The 12,379-nt window shown below is 36.2% G+C and overlaps 1 protein-coding gene across 11 annotated transcripts in view; it reads right to left on the bottom strand.

Annotated features, from left to right (window-relative positions):
• Window positions 1–12,379, bottom strand: part of KLF12 (Kruppel like factor 12) — a 578,056-nt gene that overhangs the window by 355,007 nt on the left and 210,670 nt on the right. For 2 of the 11 annotated variants that reach the window (XM_032402860.1, XM_032402859.1), the window contains exon 2: window positions 5,787–5,829. The exons of 8 other annotated variants lie outside the window; for them this stretch is intronic. The gene's annotated coding sequence lies outside the window, so the exon portion shown is untranslated. Of the gene's footprint in view, window positions 1–5,786; window positions 7,638–12,379 lie in introns of those variants that run through there. One more of the 11 variants, XM_032402862.1, reaches the window with a different exon arrangement.

The raw sequence follows: 12,379 nt of genomic DNA, 5'->3' as shown, positions 1-12,379 counted from the left end.
ATTATTAAACTAGATAGGACAAAAATCTGATTGGTATTATCACAGAGTTAAAGACTCAAGGTAGAATTTGTAAATTGTTGGCTCAAATATAAAATTTTAATTACAACCAGCCACTCCACAGAAGGATGCTAACAGGGTGCCCAGACACGGAATTGTCAAAATGAAGGCCTTCCAAATATTGAAGAAAACAACATATTGAGGGACAAAAACAAACAGGAATTAATGATAGAATATGGTTGAACACTTGCTCTACTTGATAGCAATCAAAGACCAGTTTTAAAACTTACATTTTGCCATGGTTAAAGCAGTAGACAAATGACCAAGAAATACACATAGAAGCATGAGGACTTCCAGCAGACAGGTGCTCAAAGTGGCCTTATTTAACATTTTTATAAATGATGAGGATGAGCAAATGTACAGGCAAGCAGCAAGTTTGTATTAAACTTTTCTAGTTACAAAAATGCCAAGTAACAGAGATAACCATCCTTTAGCATCAATCTGACAAACATGGTAGAATGCTTTTAACCAACTTCCACTTAACCAACTGTCCAGGTTAACCAATGATCTCCTTTCCCTTTGTAAATCATACTGACTGATGCACCTGGAATGTTCCAACCAGTAGGTTCCTTCCTGAGCAGACTGAGTACCTCTACTGCAATCACTTGAACTACATTTGTAGTAAGAGTAGTTTTGATCCTAAACCTGTTTATGCAGTTACACCTTATTATAATGTGATTTTATAAAGTCATATATTACTTAAATAAATGAAATAGGATGAAATGATGCATAATCTGTTTCTATAAAAAGTGGAGTGCCTTGAAAATTTTCAAAGCTTAGTTCATAAAAAAAACTGGCATTGAATAAGGTATGGGCATCATAACTGTACAACAATGGAAGAATAAACCATAAATAACTGCCAACAGTGTGTCCAAGTTTTTACTTCAAAGAAACAAATCAGAAAAAAACAGACAATCCACTATGGGTTTGATTTTGGTAAGAAACACTGAACCCATCTGTGGATCCATACTGGAAGAAAAAGTCTGGGTCTTATATCAAAGGTTTGTCAGGAAAAAAAAAAAAACACATGTATTTGTAAGTTTTATTTTTGAATAAAATATTTAAGATATATGTACATCATTTTTATGCTCCTCTACTGTTACAACTTCTTTGGCTAACTGACCAACTATTGATTTTTATTTCTCTCACTGATAAGGCTACACTGTATTTATTAGGATGCCTACTATGTGCCAAGCACTATAATAGGGACTGTGAATACAACGAAAAAGGTTTTAGCCCTCCAAAAAGTCAAAATTTAATGGGATAGAAGGATATGCTAACAAATACTAGCTATCCATTATACTAAGCATAAGTGGCAGCTGGGTGGCTTAGTCAGTTAAGCATCTGTCTCTTGTTCTCAGCTCAGGTCTTGATCTCAGGGTTGTGAGTTCAAGCCCTGCATTGGGCTCCACACTGGACGTGAAGCCTACTTAAAAAAAAAAAAAAAAATATATATATATATATATATACACTAAGCATCATAAGTAAATGTTAAGTGTCCAAAAAAAAAAAAAAAGACTTGTATTAGGTGGGAAGGCAAGTTCTGACAGAGCGCATGTGCAAAAGCTGGGTAGCGCCAAGAAGCACCAGGGGTACCCAGACACCAAAGTTCCCAAATTATAAAGAGACTGGAAAAGTAGGGTGGGAGTTGAATCATGAGGGACAAAGTTATCAGCATTTCAGACTATAAATTATGGGGAATCATATTTTAAACAAAAGAATGACAGAGTCATACTTGTATTTCAGCAAAGCATCTGTTCTAAGAAGTTCAGAAAATGAATGGAAGTAATACAAGAAGACACCAGCTATGAGAATATGAAAATAGTCTACTGAAAAAATAAAAGAAGAACAATACTGAGGAGGTAAAATCAGCCTGACTGATGAGATATCTAAGGGGTGAGTGATAATAACTCAAAAACTGAGAGCGAAGGTTTGGGAATTTAGCAACTGACAGTCGAAGATGAATTAACAAGAAGATGAAATGAAGGCAATTTGAAGAAACAGATAAAGAACACAGCTGTGAACATGATGATTTTGAAATGCTATTATATATCCACTTGGAAATATTTAATAGGAAGTTGGCCATCTAGGTCTAGCAATGAAGAGGTGAAGATGTCTTTTTAGGATTCATGACTATATGAATAGAATTGATGCAGAGATAAATGGGCACACTAAGAAAGGAGGGAGAAAGAAGAAACACTTCTGAATATCAGCTTTAGGGCCAAAAAGAAAAGGCGACTAAGAATTAACCAATACAGGAGACTAAGAATTAACCAAAAGGAAGAAGCAGGAGCATGGGAATAGTATAGGAAGGGAAGGAAATTAAAGAAGTAATCAACCACATCAAATGTAAAAGCAAGGTCAAATAAGACCACTAGTGAAACCATTGTATTTAGCAGTTAAGAGACTACTAGCAAAAGAAGTTTGAGCTTGGTAGCAGGTGCATAAGCTCAGGCGCCTTAAGTTGGAGTATAAATTGGAAGATAAAGAAGTGGAAACAAGTTCTTTTAAGAAGCTATACTATAACTTAAGGGAAAGAGAGAGGATATTTCCTTGAGATAGGAACAAAGTAAAGGAAAAGTTGGTTTTTGTTTTTTTTGTTTTTTTTTAAGACAACATAACTTTAGAAATTCTTATCAGTTGAGGAGTCAATGGAGATGAAAATGGGCATGGGAGACATGGTGAGGGCACTGACCTCAGAGAAGCCAGGAAGGAACCAGATTCTAAGAGGATCGAATGTCAGGACAATCCCAATCCAGAGGAACTCACCTGCCTCGGAGCTGGAAGAAAGGAGGTGGATAGAACTAGATAGTGATAGGACCACAAACCAGTCAGGTGAGAAGTTGAGGAAGACTCCTATTGTTTCAGTACACAGACATTAAATGGCGACCGTGAGAATGGCATTGTTCAGCAGAAGGAATGAGAAAAGCAATGAAGTTTAAAACTCTCCCTGTGGGCAATACAGGGGACCTCCTGAGGCTCTGGGAGTGGGTCTGGAATATTTCCCTTATGAATAAGTGAAAGATCATTCATGCCATGAATTATCAGTTTATATGTTTATAGGATCATGGATGACAAGTTATTAATAAACTTAGGGCCCAAAAGTCACTATGAACAACTCACAGAAGATATTTTCCTAATATACTCTTAACCACATAAAATACCAATGAAACATAAACATTACCCAAGTAGAACTGAAAATAAAGCCTACAACATTACCTTTGCAGAGTTGTATTAACCACCAGACCTTACTAAATAATGCATGTTAAAGACAACACCTAATTAAATTTAATGATTATGATAATGCAGGAGGGCTATATGAAAATAATATGGTGTGGGGCACCTAGACGGCTCAGTCGGTTGAGCGTCTGCCTTCGGCTCAGGTCATGATCCCAGGGTCCTGGGATGGAGCCCTGCATTGGGCTCCCTGCTCGGCGGGGAGCCTGCTTCTCCCTCTTCCTCTGCCTATCGCTCTGCCTACTTGTGCTCGCTCTCTCTCTTGTCAAATACAGTATTAAAAAAAATAATAATACAGTGTTTTGGTCTAGAAACATAAGCCAAATAATCTATAGGATCATAATTGCCATTGATTTTATAATACAATTTCTCCATCTAATCCTGACAGAAGTACATTCAGGTATATCTCATTAAAACCTGAGAGAAATAGAACACAAAGAAAAGGAAAAATCACTACATGGCAGATAGTAAACCTACATAAAATAATTCCTTAATCCATGAGAGTAAACTTTTCTTAATTGCATGAAGTTTAAAAAAATTAATGGACGGCAAACTAAAATGGATTCAATAGAAACAAAGAGTTTGCGAAATTAAGACATCAGTGGACTATGTGGAAAGGGCAACCATGTCATGGCGCTATCAGAGACAAGACTCTCCTCAACTGGCCATGAGTCTGACCCTGTATACTGATTTTATCTTAAATTGATGCTGATAAAAAGAATGAGCAACTCTTCACGTATTAACAAAAGAATGTAAAATACAGTATTAATCTAATAAATAGCATTTCCTAAATTTGCCTTTCTCTTGGAACAACCAGAAAATCTACCACAGAAACTTACATTACAGAATGAAAATGCAGGGGTAGAGTTCAACCTTCTCAACTCAACCTGAGTTCTCTCTCTATAAAGGGAATTTTCCCCGGAAATATAAATTTACCTAGAAATAAAACAGATGAAAGCAAATCTATGCCGCTCACCTTCTCACCAAAATACATTCCACCTTTATTACTAACCGCATATTATCATGCCTTTCTTTTATACCTATTAGCACTTAACAGAGTCTGGTATATGGTAGATGTTCATAAAAAAGAAAACTTAGGGCGTGGGGATGGGAAACATGGGAAAAAGTGGTCAAAGGTACAAATTTCCAGTTATAAGATAAATAAGTCCTGGGGATGTAATGTATAGCACAGTGATTAGAGTTAAAAGTACTGTAACTGTATATTCAAAAGTTGCTAAGAGAGTAGATCTTTGAAGTTCTCACCACAAGAAAGAAATGTTATATATTTTGTTATATATTTTTGAATATATATGTTATATATATATATCACTATACTTACTGTGATGATCATTTCACAATATAAATATTCAATCATGTCGTAAATTTGAAATTAACATGTTATGTCAGTTATATCTCAATATTTTCAAAGAAAAATTAATGAAAACATCATGATAAAAAATAATGAAAGCAAGATCATTATGAAAAAGAAAAGCATGAATAAATTCCGGCCAACTCCTGATCTCTACCATTTCCAAGCTATTCACAGAAGATACTAAATTTATATAAAAGATTACCCTCCTTAACTATCTACAAGAAACTAAATAACATAATATGTAAAAATAACATACCACTGCTATAATGCAAGCTCCAATTTTTGAAACTTTCTTGTTCTTAAATTAACTAGCATGTGTGTTATCACACATCTATGAGTAACTGATATAACATATATTTAACTGGATTTTTTTTTTTAACTTAGAGATTCTGACCATATGATTCTAAAATACAAAATTTTTTAAAGGAGTCAAATACCATGGACTGGGGGTAGAGGTGAGGAATCACATGCAGTAATGTTGACCTCTGCAATTCCATAAACCTTTCTAAGACATTTCTGAGGCTTAGGAAGTTCCAAATCCTGCTCAACATTGCTTAAGGAAATGCTTTGTTCAGGCTGTTTTTAGAGAAAACAGTCAATAACCAAGCTTGTGCCTTTGAATTCAGCGGCACCAGCTGCTTAACTTAATGACACTGAAATTAGGAAGCTTTGTTTTAATGGTGGTCACAGAGGCTCCTTTGGTATAGTTGTAGTTCCCAAAAAAACCAAATCCTTTAAAAGGCACACACCAATACACACATGTCCAGAGAATAAATTATTTGCAAAATGAAATAAGTCAAAGAGCCCAAATAAAAAGTATAAGAATTCAGGAGGGAATGCAGTGTGAGGGGAGAACCACCTCAATGCCTAAACTTTTAATTACTTCATTTTAAAAGCAGAATGTATTTCTTAAAATATTTTCCTAAGAACATGGGGCAGGCTAAGACTCTGATCAACATTATTCAATACTGCATGGATAATTTAATATTGCCAAGAGTGGCATCAGGCTTCAACAAGAAGTAATGTGTTGTTAAACTCTGCAATCTTTCTTCCCCCATTTTAGATCTCCATTAGAAGCACCACAGCAAGATTCATCACCCAGCTCCCCAGCTCCCCATACCTGGTTACTCGCATTCAGAAGGTATTTTCTACATGCTGAGACGCTGCAAAAAACACAAATAACAAGTAAAAACAAAATCACTGATTAAAAACGTAAACAAAATACTGTGCCTTCTGCTGTTTTCTCATTCTTAAATACCAGGGTGAGGAGGGGGACACCAGGCACACAGGTGCACACACATAGATATTCTGCTAGCTGTAAGTACTCTTTTTTCCAATAAGTCAGCTCTGAACTATCCAAGCACAGGAGAGATGATCAACCCAGTGAGAATTTGTAAACTGGTACAGGATCACCCCATATCCCCTCCTTCCCTGCTCCCAGAAAATGTGCCATGGGGCTGAATAGAAGGCTGGCTCCTAAGACCTGGCGGTCATGCCGGGGCAGGCTCCACTGACTTACAACCCACAAGTCAGAGTGTCCCTTGTCTTTATGTCTTTATGACCTAACTGGTCTCTGAGCGAACCCAAAACTCAGCCGTTGGTAGGACCCAGGTGAGTCTGTGGTACATGGAGAAGTGAGACCTAAGTTACTAGCTCTAACCAACTTGATCCTGACGGCTTAAGCCTGCCTAGAATTGGGATGTCCCTGAAGGTAACAGGGCAGCAAACAAATGAGGAAGTGACAGACGATGCTTGGAATGTTCCTAGATATCAGAAAGGCCTAATTTCTACACAGGATTTGAGGCACAGCCCAGCAGTTTGCCAAGAGGGCTCAGGTGTGATTCTATTCAATTCAACAAATATTTATTATGCATCTTTTGCCAACTCAAATGTAAGAAGGACTCCAAATTGTATTTATAGCCTCAGGATATAAAACAGTGTTGGAACAGACAGTAGGCACTTAATAAATATCAATGAAAGGAAGGAAAGGAAGAAAAGGCAGGCAGGCAAGTAAAGAACTTCTGCAGAGTAGGCATTTGCTAGTACTGAGGACACAAAGATGAACAATACGGCAAATGAGCTTCAGAGGTACCGGCTAGAGATTTAATCAGGGTCCCCCCCCATTTTCTAACCTAGCTTTGATTTAATCAGCTTTTTGGAGACATCAGATAGATGAATGAAAGTTAAACTAGTTTGGAAAAATTAAGCTTCAGGCTTCTTTTGCTAAAATTTTGAAAACAAGAACTAAAACAAGTTTTTAATCCTGGCCATACATGAGAATCATGTAGGAAACTTAAATTTGCCAGCTATTGGCACCTGGGTCCCGTGTGGGATTAAATTACCAATTAAATTACAATCTCCAAGGAGCAGGTAAAGGTACTACTATTTTTAAATACGCATGTGATTCTAATCTGCATCAAATTACGAGAACCACTGTTTAGTAAATAATGGTAAAGTTTTCTGCCAAGGATCTATTATGAACTTGGTAAGCTACAACAGAAATCTAACCTGTACTTAATAACCATGTGTATGTTTATAGCTTCTACAGCAATATATGAGACTCATTTGTTTAAGCAAACATCATCTACTTTACCTTCCTGACCAAAAACAGCAATGAAGAAACACTAGGACACTGACAAAACCAAAAATAAAAAATAAATAAAAAAATAAAAATACTTTAGATATCCAGCTCAGCACCCTGGTACAAAATGTCTCTAAATAGCTGAGACATAATTACAATATAATTAAAGGTTTTCAAACACATGATTCTGACATTAATTTGAAGATTACTTATTTTGTTAAAATTACCTCTATTTTTTTTTTTTAAAGCAGCTCTATTCATAACAGCCTAAAATTGAAAAGAGCCAGGATGTCCCTGAATACCTCCACATTTAAGAAGGTTTTCTTAGGGCTCCTGGGTGGCTCAGTCGGTTAAGCATCTGCCTTCTGCGCAGGTCATGATCCTGGAGTTCAGGGATGGAACCTAGCATTGGGATCCCTGCTCAGTGGGAGTCTGCTTCTCCCTCTGCCCCTCCCCCCAACTCGTGTTTCTCTCTCTCTCAAATAAATAAGTAAATAAAATCTTTTTTTTTTTTAAATGTTTCCTCATGTTCTAAAAGTGATTGTGGTGCACTGCACAACTCTGTGAATATACCAAAAACTACTGAATTGTAAACTTTAGACAGGTTGAACTGGCATGTGAATCATATCTCAATAAAGCTGTTAAACATATAAATTTTTAAAGTAGATTTCCTCAATTATATTAAAACTGAGTTTTTTCGGCGCCTGCGTGGCTCAGTTGGTTAAGCGACTGCCTTCGGCTCAGGTCATGATCCTGGAGTCCCGGGATCGAGTCCCGCATCAGGCTCCCTGCTCGGCAGGGAGTCTGCGTCTCCCTCTGACCCTCCCCCCTCTCATGCTCTCTCTCTCATTCTCTCTCTCTCAAATAAATAAATAAAATCTTTAAAAAAAAAAAAAAACTGAGTTTTTTCATAATTGTACATGGGCTATGGCTATTCCACAAAATATTAGTATAAATCAATTTTTAATGTTAAATTTTCTTTTTCATATTCTCCTAAAATCAAGGGTGTAATCCATACTGAAAGAATTTTGGCTTCAAAAGCTTCTAAATATCAAAGCCTGAAGCAAAATGAAATTATAAAAAGTAACATTAAAATACTGAAATTAGTGATATCATAATTGGGGAGTAAGGAATAAAATGTGATTAAGTTATTAGTGAATCACTAAGTGTGATGTGGTGGAAATGAAATGGGCCTAAGTGTCCTAAGTCCCAAATTCTAGATCTGACCCTATCACTTGTGAAGTGAGTATTCTTAGACAAACTACCCAAAATTGCTATAAAAACTGTAAGTCAGAAATTCATTGCAAGAGTAAGCTGAAGCAATGTTTAAGAAACCATTTGAAAACTGGTGCCTGAAAAAAACAGTGTTGAAATTATTTTGGCATTGTTGCAAAAAGAGAGATCACTGAGTTCAGAGAGACTATAATGTGTTCCAAGAATCTCTAAAATTTTGTTCTCCACCCACTTTTCCCTGTAGCATCTCTTAAACTGGTTAAATTTTTCTTGTCTCTATATTTTCTCATCTATAAAGCAGAGACATATTTGCCTTTTAAGAAGTTACTAAACTATAAATTAAGTCCTTTACTTTATGCAATCAACAAATCAAACTGGTACCTGGCTTCCTTCATCCCCTTTTGGATCTAGGAAGATATAGTGGGTTTTCATGATATTGCAATTATATACTGCAAGCAGGTTTTGTAGGTTCATTTGTTTCGTAATTGTTTTGTGTGTGTGTGTTTTTTGTTTTTGTTTTGTTTTTAGCAAGAGTCCCAGCCAGCCAGGGGAAAGGAAAAGAGCCAAAAGAAACGTTATGAAGGAGCATGGAAGTTCTGATCACCAGAAGAGCAGACTGGCAAGGAGGTTCTTATCAGGAAGGGTCCCTATTTACAGTAAAGGAGCAAATCCAAATTAGCATGTGCAGAACTGCAACTTTTTTACAGTAATTAGTCTTCTCTTTCAGAAATCCCATCACAGTGAAGCCCCTGCGAATGAGTAGATTCCATTTTTTTTTTTTAAAAAGTTACACTCTTCTCCAAAGCAAGTAACTGTTAGCCCCCAAGGATAACAACCATATTATTATAAAAAAAGCTTTCCATTTAGAAAGGAAAGACACAGGCAAATGGAAATGTTTCCCCAAACTTTTTCAAGCATTACTTAAAACTGTTATAAGGCATGATTATAAATGATCGTGAATTTAATATTATTTAATTGAATCTTCAATTCTTTTGTAAGGATTAATTATTTCTTATATTAAATTTCCTTCATTGTGTGATGATACGGAAATATATAGACCCACACATGTGTGAGCTGCTCAACTATAATTAATGATGCACTTTTATTCTCTATTATTGTGTGGAAAACATTCTGACACAAAATAAATGAAGCATAATCATTCAGAGTAATGATTCGAATGTACTGATTAATGAAACCAAATAGCTTCTCTGTTCTTTAGTTAAATTAAAACATTTACACTCTGGGAATCATAAGGACATCCCTAAATGGATGTTTTCTAGGTAATCATTTTCCCTTATAGAAATCACCTACCCTGCCATCACTCTAAATAAGTTCCCATCAGTTGTAAAATGTACCATTATTTTATATGCAAGAAACAAAAACTCTGTCAATCAAACTATTCTCCAATACTAAGTTGTCTTCAGAGATGTTAAAAGTGTGTGAGGAGGGAACAGGAGAGAATGTGACCTATGTGCTTAAAAATCATCAGATGGTTAAAAAAAAAAAGTAAGAAAGAAAAAAGAATCATTATGACTAGACAGATGGATAGATAGCTTGACCGATTTCCTGAACCCCAATACAAACCTACTGACTTAGGTATTCTGGAGATTGGGCTAAGATACTAGTACAGTCAACCCTTGAAAGACCAGGGGTTAGGGGTACCAACTCCCCATGCAATTGAAAATCCAAGTATAACTTTTGACTACCAAAAACCTAACTACTAATGAATGGCCTGCTAATGACTGGAAGCCATTAGCAATAACACAGTCAATGAACATATATTTTGTATGTTATGCATATTATATACTTTGTTCTTATAACAAAGTAACCTAGAGAAAAGAAAATGTTAAATCATTTACAGAACTGTACTGTATTTATCGAAAAAAGTCTGCGTAGAAGTGGATCCATGCAGTTTAAACCCATGCTGTTCAAGGGTGTCGACTGTTATTTGTAAAAAGCTCCGCAGGCGAGGGACCTAGAACTGGCAGACAGAGACCCATCAATTATACCAGTTTTCTAATTATAAGCAACTCAAACACAATAGCCACCATGATGGATACTGCACTTTGTTTTCAACAACTGCTTATAGGTACACATAAAATATTTCCTATAATGGAAACTGACGAACCTGAAAATATCACTAAAAAATGTGTGGATTTTAACACTGATACTGACGAGGGCAGAGACAAAGGAAGCCTCTTAAAGTCTCTATACAGGATTCCCTCTTCCCATCACCAAACCAACCCCATGGGTAGAGCCCAGCTCCAGTGACAGCAGTGTTGGTGTTACATTTCTGGTTTAGGAAGAGCTCCAAGTCTTATATTGGGTCTGCAGGTGTCCAAAGAGCCTCTGGTACCCAGCTACCATCCTGGACCAGTCCTGGTCCAGACAGCTCTAAAAAATCAGAGAAGCAACAATGCAATAAAGTAGCAGTACCGTTGAAGAGGCAGACAGAACAGGTCTTACAGCCTAACACTGCCACTTAATTGCTATGTGATCTTGAGAATGATACTGAACCTCGATGATCTCATGGAGGAACAACAGGGATAATAATCAGATTTGCCATGAAGATTCACTGAGATAACATATGTAAAACACCTCATGCAATAAATGGTACAAAGTAGGTGTTCAGTAATTAGAAAATGACATTATCACTATTGTTGCCTCTTTCATCTATCTCCGTTTTTATTAAAAAATTACTTTAAATACTATAGATTTCAGTACTAATCATTCCCTCTATTAATATGCATTGATTTTTGTCTCTACTTCTAATTTACAACCTTAAAGACCCATGTTTAATGTTATGGTTTTTCTCTGTTTCTCAGAGCTCAACACATGATATTAAGCAACTAGTAGATATTTTATCAACTCAACCATTCACTCAACAGATAATTATAGATCTGTCATGTGCAAGACACCATCAGAGGCATGGGGAATACAATGATCTCTACCCTTGCATTTACAAACCATGCTCAGTAAGATCTAGTCCATTTTATTAAATTATTCATTGGAACAGCAGAAACACGCACATGTATAAACCACTACATAAAGGCAGAGAAGGTCTCCTCCCATAGATTTACAATAACCTGTTCCCCTATTCCACTCCAACCACCATATATAAGAAAATAAATCACCTTAATTATTAAAACTATCAATTTCAACTTCATAGACCAGAGTGTCATGTTCCAGCACCCCCAACTAATGGGGTCTAAATATGAAAAATGTCTATCTCTGCTCCATAACTTGTAAAAGAGCCCATCACAAATTTTACCTAATTAAAAGTATTATACTGCAAAATTGTTGATTCAAGGACAAAAGAAATTCACTAAAACAAAAATGTATTTCTATATGATGCTATAAAATATTTCAATGTATTCACAGATTGGGTTTGGCCTGCAATTCAAAAATCTCATTTTCTCATGTAAAATTTCTTCCAGTTAGGAAAAAAGGCCTAAGTGAGCTAAAAAACCTGGCTTGAGGAAATTATACTGTATTGTAAGTAGCTAAGAAAGAGATTGTATGGTATTAAACTCAAAAGCCTGTCAGTAAAGAAAAAGCACAAATTTCTCCATTTGTTCCGCACTACACTTTGTTCCCCTCCAAACCTACCTCCTGCCCAGTAACCCCCAGATTCCACACTGTGAGCTCACTGAGACTTCTACTGCTTACTGTAAGAACGACCAAAGACAAGCTGTTTTGAAGTGAGGATGAATATGCACATATTTTTGTACAAGATGAGTATCTAGTTTGCTATTTCTGGCAAAGGACAGGGAATGTCCAAGGTTGTCAGTACAACTTTTATCTCCTGTGATTTAACTGGACCTTTAGCAAGCACAAAATATAACTTCAAAAGAAAGATTTTTTTTTTTTCCATGATAAAACAAAGCAAGCCAGGGAAC

Source organism: Phoca vitulina, unplaced genomic scaffold (assembly GCF_004348235.1).
Source record: "Phoca vitulina isolate PV1807 unplaced genomic scaffold, GSC_HSeal_1.0 scaffold5, whole genome shotgun sequence".
NCBI lineage: Eukaryota > Metazoa > Chordata > Mammalia > Carnivora > Phocidae > Phoca > Phoca vitulina.
This window is presented reverse-complemented; position numbering and strand designations above follow the sequence as displayed.